The following is an 11,995-nucleotide window of genomic DNA, read 5'->3' as shown; positions in this document are numbered from 1 at the left end:
ACTGACGACGTTTTTTTGTTTAGCCTAAAATCTCTGGTGAGGCTGGCAGCACCCAGGGAACAGATGCCAGATAGCACTTTCATGTTATAAATAATTCAATTCAATTATGTTTTACTCTTATTAGCAACTAAACATGGGTGTGAACAAAGAATAAAATCTTCAATAATGTACCGTCACAACTGAGAATTGCATTAAAAAGGAAGATAAAATGAAGGAGAAATATCACTGATAGGCTTCTAGCTGCGCATGCGCAACAATCACGAACCCGCCCGAAGAACTGCAAGGATTAACATTTAACATTTGATCATAATTCTCCATTATGTATCGTGATGTAATTAATAACCAACATTTCAAAACTCCTATTAACAAAACGCGACGAAACACGGAGAAAAATAGCTATGTTGATGCAGCAATTACTCAACAGGTGCTGAGGCGAGGGGTTGGTACACCTGAGATGGCTGTCGTCAGCGTAGGCAGACCAACCTTTGCATGACCACTCATGTATCTCAAGTTTATCTCTCGTCTTTACTGAATGTTTCATTATCACTCATGTATCTCCAGTTTATCTCTCGTCTTTACCGAATGTTTCACTATCAATCATGTTCCTCTAAGTTATCTCTCGTCTTTACTGAATGTTTCAGTATCACTCATGTATCTCCAGTTTATCTCTCGTCTTTACTAAATGTTTCATTATCACTCATGTTCCTCTAGTTTATCTCTCGTCTTTACTGAATGTTTCATTATCACTCATGGTCCTCTAGTTTATCTCTCGTCTTTACTGAATGTTTCATTATCACTCATGTATCTCCAGTTTATCTCTCGTCTTTACTAAATGTTTCATTATCACTCATGTTCCTCTAGTCTATCTCTCGTCTTTACTGAATCTTTCATTATCACTCATGTTCCTCTAGTTTATCTCTCGTCTTTACTGAATGTTTCATTCATCAAGTTTTTGAAATAAGATTTAATACTGTATCAGTTTACATTTTTTGTTTCACTTCTCTGATTAACACACACACACACACACACACACACACACACACACACACACACACATTATTTATTTATTTATTTATTATACTTTGTCGCTGTCTCCCGCGTTAGCGAGGTAGCGCAAAGAAACACACGAATGAATTGCCCACCCCACCCACATACACATGTATATACATACACGTCCACACACGAACATATGCATACCTATACATCTCAACGTATACATATATATACACACAGACATATACATATATACACAAGTGCATAATTCATACTGTCTGCTCTTATTCATTCCCGTCGCCACCCCGCCACACATGAATAACAACCCCCTCCCCGCATGTGCGCGAGGTAGGGCTAGGAAAAGACAACAAAGGCCACATTCGTTCACACTCAGTCTCTAGCTGTCATGTAAAATGCACCGAAACCACAGCTCCTTTTCCACATCCAGGCCCCACAAAACTTTCCATGGTTTACCTCAGGCGCTTCACATGCCCTGGTTCAATCCACTGACAGCACGTCGACCCTGGTATACCACATCGTTCCAATTCACTCTATTCCTTGCACGCCTATCACCTTCCTGCATGTTCAGGCCACGATCACTCAAAATCTTTTTCACTCCATCCTCCCACCTCCAATTTGGTCTCCCACTTCTCGTTCCCTCCACCTCTGACACATATCTCCTCTTCGTCAATCTTTCTTCACTCATTCTCTCCATGTGACCAAACCATTTCAAAACACCCTCTTCTGCTCTCTCAACCATACTCTTTTTATTACCACACATCTCTCTTACCCTTTCATTACTCGATCAAACCACCTCACACCACATATTGTCTTCAAACATCCCATTTCCAACACACCCACCCTCCTCCGCACAACTATAGCCCACGCCTCGCAACCACATAACATTGTTGGAACCACTATATATATATGTATAAAAGAAAGAGACAGGAGGTCAAGAGAAAGGTGCAAGAGGTGAAAAAAAGGGCAAATGAGAGTTGGGGTGAGAGAGTATCATTAAATTCTAGGGAGAATAAAAAGATGTTCTGGAAGGAGGTAAATAAAGTGCGTAAGACAAGGGAGCAAATGGGAACTTCAGTGAAGGGCGCAAATGGGGAGGTGATAACAAGTAGTGGTGATGTGAGAAGGAGATGGAGTGAGTATTTTGAAGGTTTGTTGAATGTGTTTGATGATAGAGTGGCAGATATAGGGTGTTTTGGTCGAGGTGGTGTGCAAAGTGAGAGGGTTAGGGAAAATGATTTGGTAAACAGAGAAGAGGTAGTAAAAGCTTTGCGGAAGATGAAAGCCGGCAAGGCAGCAGGTTTGGATGGTATTGCAGTGGAATTTATTAAAAAAGGGGGTGACTGTATTGTTGACTGGTTGGTAAGGTTATTTAATGTATGTATGACTCATGGTGAGGTGCCTGAGGATTGGCGGAATGCGTGCATAGTGCCATTGTACAAAGGCAAAGGGGATAAGAGTGAGTGCTCAAATTACAGAGGTATAAGTTTGTTGAGTATTCCTGGGAAATTATATGGGAGGGTATTGACTGAGAGGGTGAAGGCATGTACAGAGCATCAGATTGGGGAAGAGCAGTGTGGTTTCAGAAGTGGTAGAGGATGTGTGGATCAGGTGTTTGCTTTGAAGAATGTATGTGAGAAATACTTAGAAAAGCAAATGGATTTGTATGTAGCATTTATGGATCTGGAGAAGGCATATGATAGAGTTGATAGAGATGCTCTGTGGAAGGTATTAAGAATATATGGTGTGGGAGGCAAGTTGTTAGAAGCAGTGAAAAGTTTTTATCGAGGATGTAAGGCATGTGTACGTGTAGGAAGAGAGGAAAGTGATTGGTTCTCAGTGAATGTAGGTTTGCGGCAGGGGTGTGTGATGTCTCCATGGTTGTTTAATTTGTTTATGGATCGGGTTGTTAGGGAGGTGAATGCAAGAGTTTTGGAAAGAGGGACAAGTATGAAGTCTGTTGGGGATGAGAGAGCTTGGGAAGTGAGTCAGTTGTTGTTCGCTGATGATACAGCGCTGGTGGCTGATTCATGTGAGAAACTGCAGAAGCTGGTGACTGAGTTTGGTAAAGTGTGTGAAAGAAGAAAGTTAAGAGTAAATGTGAATAAGAGCAAGGTTATTAGGTACAGTAGGGTTGAGGGTCAAGTCAATTGGGAGGTGAGTTTGAATGGAGAAAAACTGGAGGAAGTGAAGTGTTTTAGATATCTGGGAGTGGATCTGGCAGCGGATGGAACCATGGAAGCGGAAGTGGATCATAGGGTGGGGGAGGGGGCGAAAATTCTGGGAGCCTTGAAGAATGTGTGGAAGTCGAGAACATTATCTCGGAAAGCAAAAATGGGTATGTTTGAAGGAATAGTGGTTCCAACAATGTTGTATGGTTGCGAGGCGTGGGCTATGGATAGAGTGGTGCGCAGGAGGATGGATGTGCTGGAAATGAGATGTTTGAGGACAATGTGTGGTGTGAGGTGGTTTGATCGAGTAAGTAACGGAAGGGTAAGAGAGATGTGTGGAAATAAAAAGAGCGTGGTTGAGAGAGCAGAAGAGGGTGTTTTGAAATGGTTTGGGCACATGGAGAGAATGAGTGAGGAAAGATTGACCAAGAGGATATATGTGTCGGAGGTGGAGGGAACGAGGAGAAGAGGGAGACCAAATTGGAGGTGGAAAGATGGAGTGAAAAAGATTTTGTGTGATCGGGGCCTGAACATGCAGGAGGGTGAAAGGAGGGCAAGGAATAGAGTGAATTGGAGCGATGTGGTATACCGGGGTTGACGTGCTGTCCGTGGATTGAATCAGGGCATGTGAAGCGTCTGGGGTAAACCATGGAAAGCTGTGTAGGTATGTATATTTGCGTGTGTGGACGTATGTATATACATGTGTATGGGGGTGGGTTGGGCCATTTCTTTCGTCTGTTTCCTTGCGCTACCTCGCAAACGCGGGAGACAGCGGCAAAAAAAAAAAAAAAAAATATACATATATATATATATATATATATATATATATATATATATATATATATATATATATATATATACCTGAAAATGGGTTAGAAAATTTCTGGCCACGTCCCTCCTGCTTGTCGCAGAAGGGAACTACAAGGGACACAAACCCCTCCTTCCAGAAGAATAAACAGAAGAACAAAGGACGGAACCAATGAAGAATGTTTCCTCTAAGGTTTAGTCATGTGTTCTTGACGCCACCTCGGTTGAGTGGGAAATAGCAAACACGCTTACAAACGTGTGTCATTTTGTGAAACTTACTGTAACATGCAGCTGGAAGAAGATTGAAGTGCAGGAGATTGCATGACACTGTAAAATATGCGTGACTGACAGGCCTTGACGATAGAACGTTCCATGAGAAAAATATACTAATAACAAGAGAATGAACTTGAGGCCAGAAGGAAGCGAAATATTACGGCAGCCAGAAATGGTCAAGAAGAGGTGTGGACAGAGAATACATGTCTGTCTTCAGTGTAACACTGATCTTGTTGGTTACACAACCTGTTGTACTGGTACTCGTGACACCACTGGTTCTGTAGGTTACAAAGAACATGTAATACAGATGGTCCTGGTTAGACAGAATCAGGCTACCCCTATAACACTGATTCTGCTCGTTACACAAAACCTGTAACACCGATTCTCCTGACTACATAGACCCTGTAACACTTGCCCATTTAGCAACACAGAGCCCGTAACAGTGAGCCAGTGAACGACACATAACATGTAACACCTGCCCCGCTGATTACACAGAATGTATAATACTGGTCCTCTTCGCTACACAGAACCTTTACCACCCATCCAGCTGGCTACACAGAACCTTTACCACCCATCCAGCTGGCTACACAGAACCTTTACCACCCGTCCAGCTGGCTACACAGAACCTTTACCACCCATCCAGCTGGCTATACAGAACCTTTACCACCCATCCAGCTGGCTATACAGAACCTTTACCACCCGTCCAGCTGGCTAAACAGAACCTTTACCACCCATCCAGCTGGCTGCACAGAACCTTTACCACCCGTCCAGCTGGCTACACAGAACCTTTACCACCCATCCAGCTGGCTACACAGAACCTTTACCACCCGTCCAGCTGGCTACACAGAACCTTTACCACCCATCCAGCTGGCTACACAGAACCTTTACCACCCGTCCAGCTGGCTGATGATCTACACCTCTGGTAGCCTGCTGGTGGCTGAAGTTCACCTACACTGCGAATGCTGTTCCTTGACGTCTTGTTACTGATGTGTTCCCTGACGTATTGTTACTGATGTGATCCCTGACGTATTGTTACTGATGTGTTCCCTGACGTATTGTTACTGATGTGTTCCCTGACGTCTTGTTACTGATGTGTTCCCTGACGTATTGTTACTGATGTGTTCCTTGACGTCTTGTTACTGATGTGTTCTTTGACGTCTTGTTACTGATGTGTTCCTTGACGTCTTGTTACTGATGTTCCTTGACGTCTTGTTACTGATGTGTTCCTTGACGTCTTGTTACTGATGTGTTCCTTGACGTCTTGTTACTGATGTGTTCCTCGACGTATTGTGACTGATGTGTTGTTCCTTGAGATATCCTGTTATTCTCGTGTTTTCTGACGTTATGCAAGTGTTGTGCTCTCTGTCATGCCATGTGACCGTTGTCAAGTGGTGGTGGTGGTGGTTTGCGGTCAGAGGTGAGCGGGTAGCGGGAGGCGGTCAGAGGTGGGCAGGTGGTGATGGGCGGTCTGAGGTGGGCAGAAGGTGGGAGGAGGTCAGAGGGGTTAGTCGGGCACGTTGGTGGGCGGTAGATGGCGAACGAAAGGGCACGGTCAGGTGGTGGGTGGTGTGTCGGAGAAGAATGGTCGGGTGGATCAGGGGGCGGTGGTGGGTGGTGAGTCGGAGAAGAATGGTCGGGTGGATCAGGGGGTGGTGGTGGGTGGTGAGTCGGAGAAGAATGGTCGGGTGGATCAGGGGGTGGTGGTGGGTGGTGAGTCGGAGAAGAATGGTCGGGTGGATCAGGGGGCGGTGGCTGGTGGTGTGTCGGAGGAGAATGGTCGGGTGGATCAGGGGGTGGTGGTGGGTGGTGTGTCGGAGAAGAATGGTCGGGTAGATCAGGGGGTGGTGGTGGGTGGTGTGTCGGAGGGGGATGGTCGGGTGGATCAGTGTGCGGTAGTGGGTTGGTTAGAGTGACAGATGGAGTGGTGGTGAGGCATTACACACTACCATTCTGGTCAACGTCTGGTGGTGTATGATTACGGTGAGATGCTAAACTTCATGTACAGATAAAAGGTCATTAAAGGTCAAGTCTCAGGTATAAACAGTGCCATCAAGATATTTCCTGGACTTATCAAGATATGTTTCTCTAGCACAAACGTAGCCAGAAATATTTTTTCCGGGTGTCTACGGCTGCAACGGAAAGAAATTGGTGCGTCTCACGGTAACCACAGAGATGAATATGTAGCATACAGTTCATAGATTAATTCTGGGTACATTAAGAACATTAGGCAAAGGATAATGTGATTCCTGGACTCCCTTCATCCCTTAAGACTACACCAGTCGTCATGTCACCTGGATCTGATCACAAATATAAGCTGAAGTAATTTCTTTGTAAATTTTGAATTCATCATTTGTTTGTTATATGTACATTTAATCTTTTTATTGTTTTACAAATGAATAGAAACAAGAACAGACCAACACTGGTCACTTATGATGCCGTAATACCATAATGATGTAATCTGTCTCTGGTTATGAGGCGAGTGTTCAAAATCGTAAAAGATTAGTTCCAGGTAGATGTTGGACAAGATGAAGTCTTACTTGATAGCGTTTCCTAGATAATGGTTGTTCGGGCTATATTCAAGGGGATCAATGGAAAATTTCAGCTATGGTCTTCCAGTACTGTGAAATACCATTGCATTGATCAATGAAACTTCGTTGGCATAATGACAAGACTAATCTCAGAGGGCCTCAGGGTGGTGCAGTGTCTTGGGTTCCATGCACAAAGAACCCCAACAATTACCTAAGATTGATATCTGAAAGCCGCCTTGATGCCTCACGTATCTTTTCACGCTGATAGTGTCCAGCATTTTGGTTTCTGAGTCATTTTATTTACAGCTTCGCAATGCGATTTTGGTATGCATTGTGCGTTAGCAGTGTTACCATAGTGTCAGTAGATGGTTTTCTCTAGGTATAATTTAATTCATTTTCTATGAATAATATATATGGGTAACTATTGAAAATAGTGAGCATGAGGATTGGATTGTTGTTTGGGAGTTATGCATATCAACTGCCAGGGTTATTAAAGCCATCAACATTAACCTACATTCACCAACTGAAAAATCTTTAACACCTTCTAAAGATGCTAAAGATGACAAAGGATAATATAAGATTTTCATATTTAAGTGTTTCTTCCACTTAAGTCGATAGTAATAATATCCAATAAAACACTTAAGGTTAGAAAGCTATGTTACTCGTCCGGCGAAAAAATGCAAATTTTTATATACTGTGATAACAATGTTGTTTCTAATAACACACACACACACACACACACACACACACACACATATATATATATATATATATATATATATATATATATATATATATATTTTTTTTTTTTTTTTGCTTTGCCGCTGTCTCCCGCGTTTGCGAGGTAGCGCAAGGAAACAGACGAAAGAAATGGCCCAACCCACCCCCATACACATGTATATACATACGTCCACACACGCAAATATACATACCTACACAGCTTTCCATAGTTTACCCCAGACGCTTCACATGCCTTGATTCAATCCACTGACAGCACGTCAACCCCGGTATACCACATCGCTCCAATTCACTCTATTCCTTGCCCTCCTTTCACCCTCCTGCATGTTCAGGCCCCGATCACACAAAATCTTTTTCACTCCATCTTTCCACCTCCAATTTGGTCTCCCTCTTCTCCTCGTTCCCTCCACCTCCGACACATATATTCTCTTGGTCAATCTTTCCTCACTCATTCTCTCCATGTGCCCGAACCATTTCAAAACACCCTCTTCTGCTCTCCCAACCACGCTCTTTTTATTTCCACACATCTCTCTTACCCTTCCGTTACTTACTCGATCAAACCACCTCACACCACACATTGTCCTCAAACATCTCATTTCCAGCACATCCATCCTCCTGCGCACAACTCTATCCATAGCCCACGCCTCGCAACCATACAACATTGTTGGAACCACTATTCCTTCAAACATACTCATTTTTGCTTTCCGAGATAATGTTCTCGACTTCCACACATTCTTCAAGGCTCCCAGAATTTTCGCCCCCTCCCCCACCCTATGATCCACTTCCGCTTCCATGGTTCCATCCGCTGCCAGATTCACTCCCAGATATCTAAAACACTTCACTTCCTCCAGTTTTTCTCCATTCAAACTCACCTCCCAATTGACTTGACCCTCAACCCTACTGTACCTAAGAACCTTGCTCTTATTCACATTTACTCTTAACTTTCTTCTTTCACACACTTTACCAAACTCAGTCACCAGCTTCTGCAGTTTCTCACATGAATCAGCCACCAGCGCTGTATCATCAGCGAACAACATATATATATATATATATATATATATATATATATATATATATATATATATATATATATATATATATATATATATATATATAATATCATCCCTGGGGATAGGGGAGCAAGAATACTTCCCACGTATTCCCTGCGAGTCGTAGAAGGCGACTAAAAGGGGAGGGAGCGGGGGGGCTGGAAATCCTCCCCTCTCTCTCTCTCTTTTTTTTTTTTCCAAAAGAAGGAACAGAGAATTGGGCCAGGCGAGGGTAGTCCCTCAAAGGCCCAGTCCTCTGTTCTTAACGCTACCTCGCTAATGCGGGAAATGGCGAATAGTTTGAAAGAAGAAAATATATATATATATATATATATATATATATATATATATATATATATATATATATATATATATATATATATATATATATATATATATATATATATATTTGGTAAAGTGTGTGAAAGAAGAAAGTTAAATGTGAATAAGAGCAAGGTTATTAGGTACAGTAGGGTTGAGGGTCAAGTCAATTGGGAGGTAAGTTTGAATGGAGAAAAACTGGAGGAAGTAAAGTGTTTTAGATATCTGGGAGTGGATCTGGCAGCGGGTGGAACCATGGAAGCGGAAGTGGATCATAGGGTGGGGGAGGGGGCGAAAATTCTGGGAGCCTTGAAGAATGTGTGGAAGTCGAGAACATTATCTCGGAAAGCAAAAATGAGTATGTTTGAAGGAATAGTGGTTCCAACAAAGTTGTATGGTTGCGAGGCGTGGGCTATGGATAGAGTTGTGCGCAGGAGGATGGATGTGCTGGAAATGAGATGTTTGAGGACAATGTGTGGTGTGAGGTGGTTTGATCGAGTAAGTAACATAAGGGTAAGAGAGATGTGTGGAAATAAAAAGAGCGTGGTTGAGAGAGCAGAAGAGGGTGTTTTGAAATGGTTTGGGCACATGGAGAGAATGAGTGAGGAAAGATTGACCAAGAGGATATATGTGTCGGAGGTGGAGGGAACGAGGAGAAGTGGGAGACCAAATTGGAGGTGGAAAGATGGAGTGAAAAAGATTTTGGGTGATCGGGGCCTGAACATGCACGAGGGTGAAAGGAGGGCAAGGAATAGAGTGAATTGGATCGATGTGGTATACCGGGGTTGACGTGCCGTCAGTGGATTGAATCAAGGCATGTGAAGCGTCTGGGGTAAACCATGGAAAGCTGTGTAGGTATGTATATTTGCGTGTGTGGACGTATGTATATACATGTGTATGGGGGTGGGTTGGGCCATTTCTTTCGTCTGTTTCCTTGCGCTACCTCCAAAATATATATATATATATATATATATATATATATATATATATATATATATATATATATATATATATATATATATATATATATTGGAACAGAGTTTGACCAATATAACATTCGTTTCCATCCAGAGTGATACTGGGGTAAACAAACATACTTAAGTCAAAGTATCATATCTATATTCATTATGTCTGTCATATTCTGAACATGTGAGGGTTTCAACAACGTTAAATACTTTCCCATGTCCTTTGTCCCTCTCATCAATTTCTATATATTTCAGTTAAGGCTTAGCCTTAATGTGGACTTTCGTCCATGACTGCAGCCTCCAACGTACAAAGAGAAAAAAATACACATCTTTACCACATATCAACCAACATATCTACGTAGTGCGAACTTCAGCACAAACGTCTAGTTGGCTGATTTATGGGTTTTGGTTTTTTACTGTCAGGGTCAATAAGTCCGTCAAGGTCAAGATATAAACACCATTCGGAAATCCTGAATGACTTCTTCAGGTGGTCAAGACTCTCACTAAATGTAATACCTGTAACATATCTGTATCTTACGTCAACCAAAGTATTCTAAACAGTGCACCCATTCTTCAACATACCAATGATATCATGACTATTAAAAGCTATTTGTAACTTCCTGTTGATCTGCACAAAACTATACGAATCATTTTTCTCTATAGGAATGAAGTTAATCGTTCAGCCAAACATAAACATGGATGAGGTGATTGTGTTACCTGTATAGCTTCTTGTACCATCTGTCAGGGTCAGAGTGGATCTTCATGTACAATACACTTCATTAACAAGATACTGACCATATTAATCATGGTGCACACAATGCCACTACTGACTAAGGTTGCTCGCCTGGAGAGGAAGAAGACTGTACTAAGATAAACAAACATGTAGGTCCCACCGAGACTCGAACTCGGATCGCTGGATTCAAAGTCCAGAGTGCTAACCATTACACCATGGGACCATCTCCGATTAATGTGATTGCCTTGCAAGTATATTATTTCCTTCCTACACTCGGTATGCAGGCATTGATAATGATTTGTGTTTCCATTATATACACTTTCAACATAAACCAGCAACATGAATGTAGCAGGATATGTGAGACAGATACATGTATTAACGCCCTTATGTTCCTCTAAGTGTATTTCACAGCCACAATATCATCTACGTAACTATAGAGACAATTGACTTGTTTCATTTTTGCGGCGACTCACCTCTTATATATACGGTGGCGCTAAGGAGGATACAGTGTGTACAGAAGGTCCACCAGGAACTTGGCCTTACGGTGATTGAAGTACATTAAATGCTACACTATGATAGAAATGTCAGCCGCAAGCAGAAATCACTGAATGAAGCATTCAGTATTCAACAGTTTCATGGGAAGTGAACCGTATACACAAGTTGTGTATCATGTATTAACATACACAACAAGTCACTAAGTTAGAGTACTTTTCAAGTATTGAAGTAGAACACTGTTATGGATGAAATACTTACACGTACCATAAAATGACCTCTAAATTCACTAATTTTACAACACTCAAGTACATAGTGTTGTAGAGAATGGCGAAGTTTACATTTGTTGTGTTCGTTATTAACAGAAGAGGCCAGCTTCTGTGAATATATCTCCAAGCCGGGTAACAGCATTAAGGTGTCTACTGATCCTGCTAGTGGAACCAGACTTTCAAAAATTCAACGGGAAAAAATGTCAATTTGAAAGCAGGTGATGTCAGTTTAAGAGCAGCTAATCATGCTAAAGGATTCAGAGAAAAGAAGTGTATAGAATGGCAAAGGGATACATGAGGATTTTAATGACAATATCCAAAGTGTTTCTACACTGGAAGACCCTATAGCCCCATTATTAGTGAAATGGGATGGTCAGAAAGTTTGAGAAAAGATAGAACTTAACAGAATACCAATGAGTTTTGACCCATAAGTCTCATGGTCATGAAATTTCACCATATGTACCAATGATCTGTGTAAATACACTGGAGAGACCTTTTGAAATAATGTCCCAGATGTCGTTAAAGAATGGCAAAGTGCCAAGGAAGTGGGAAAGGGCGATGATCAAACCCATCTATATGAAAGGAAACTAAGAAGAGGCAGTGAACTAGACTACAGGCTTCAGTCTCCCAGACGAATG

At 42.1% G+C, this 11,995-nt stretch overlaps 1 non-coding gene across 1 annotated transcript; it reads right to left on the bottom strand.

The window, feature by feature from the left end:
- Positions 1 to 10,747: 10,747 nt before the first annotated feature.
- Positions 10,748 to 10,819, bottom strand: TRNAQ-UUG (transfer RNA glutamine (anticodon UUG)). The gene has a single exon. It is a non-coding gene; the product is annotated as a tRNA-Gln (tRNA).
- Between the last annotated feature and the right edge of the window lie 1,176 nt (positions 10,820 to 11,995).

This window comes from Panulirus ornatus, chromosome 39 (assembly GCF_036320965.1).
Source record: "Panulirus ornatus isolate Po-2019 chromosome 39, ASM3632096v1, whole genome shotgun sequence".
Lineage (NCBI taxonomy): Eukaryota > Metazoa > Arthropoda > Malacostraca > Decapoda > Palinuridae > Panulirus > Panulirus ornatus.
Note: the sequence above shows the minus strand (reverse complement) of the source record. Positions and strands in the feature narration are given on the sequence as shown.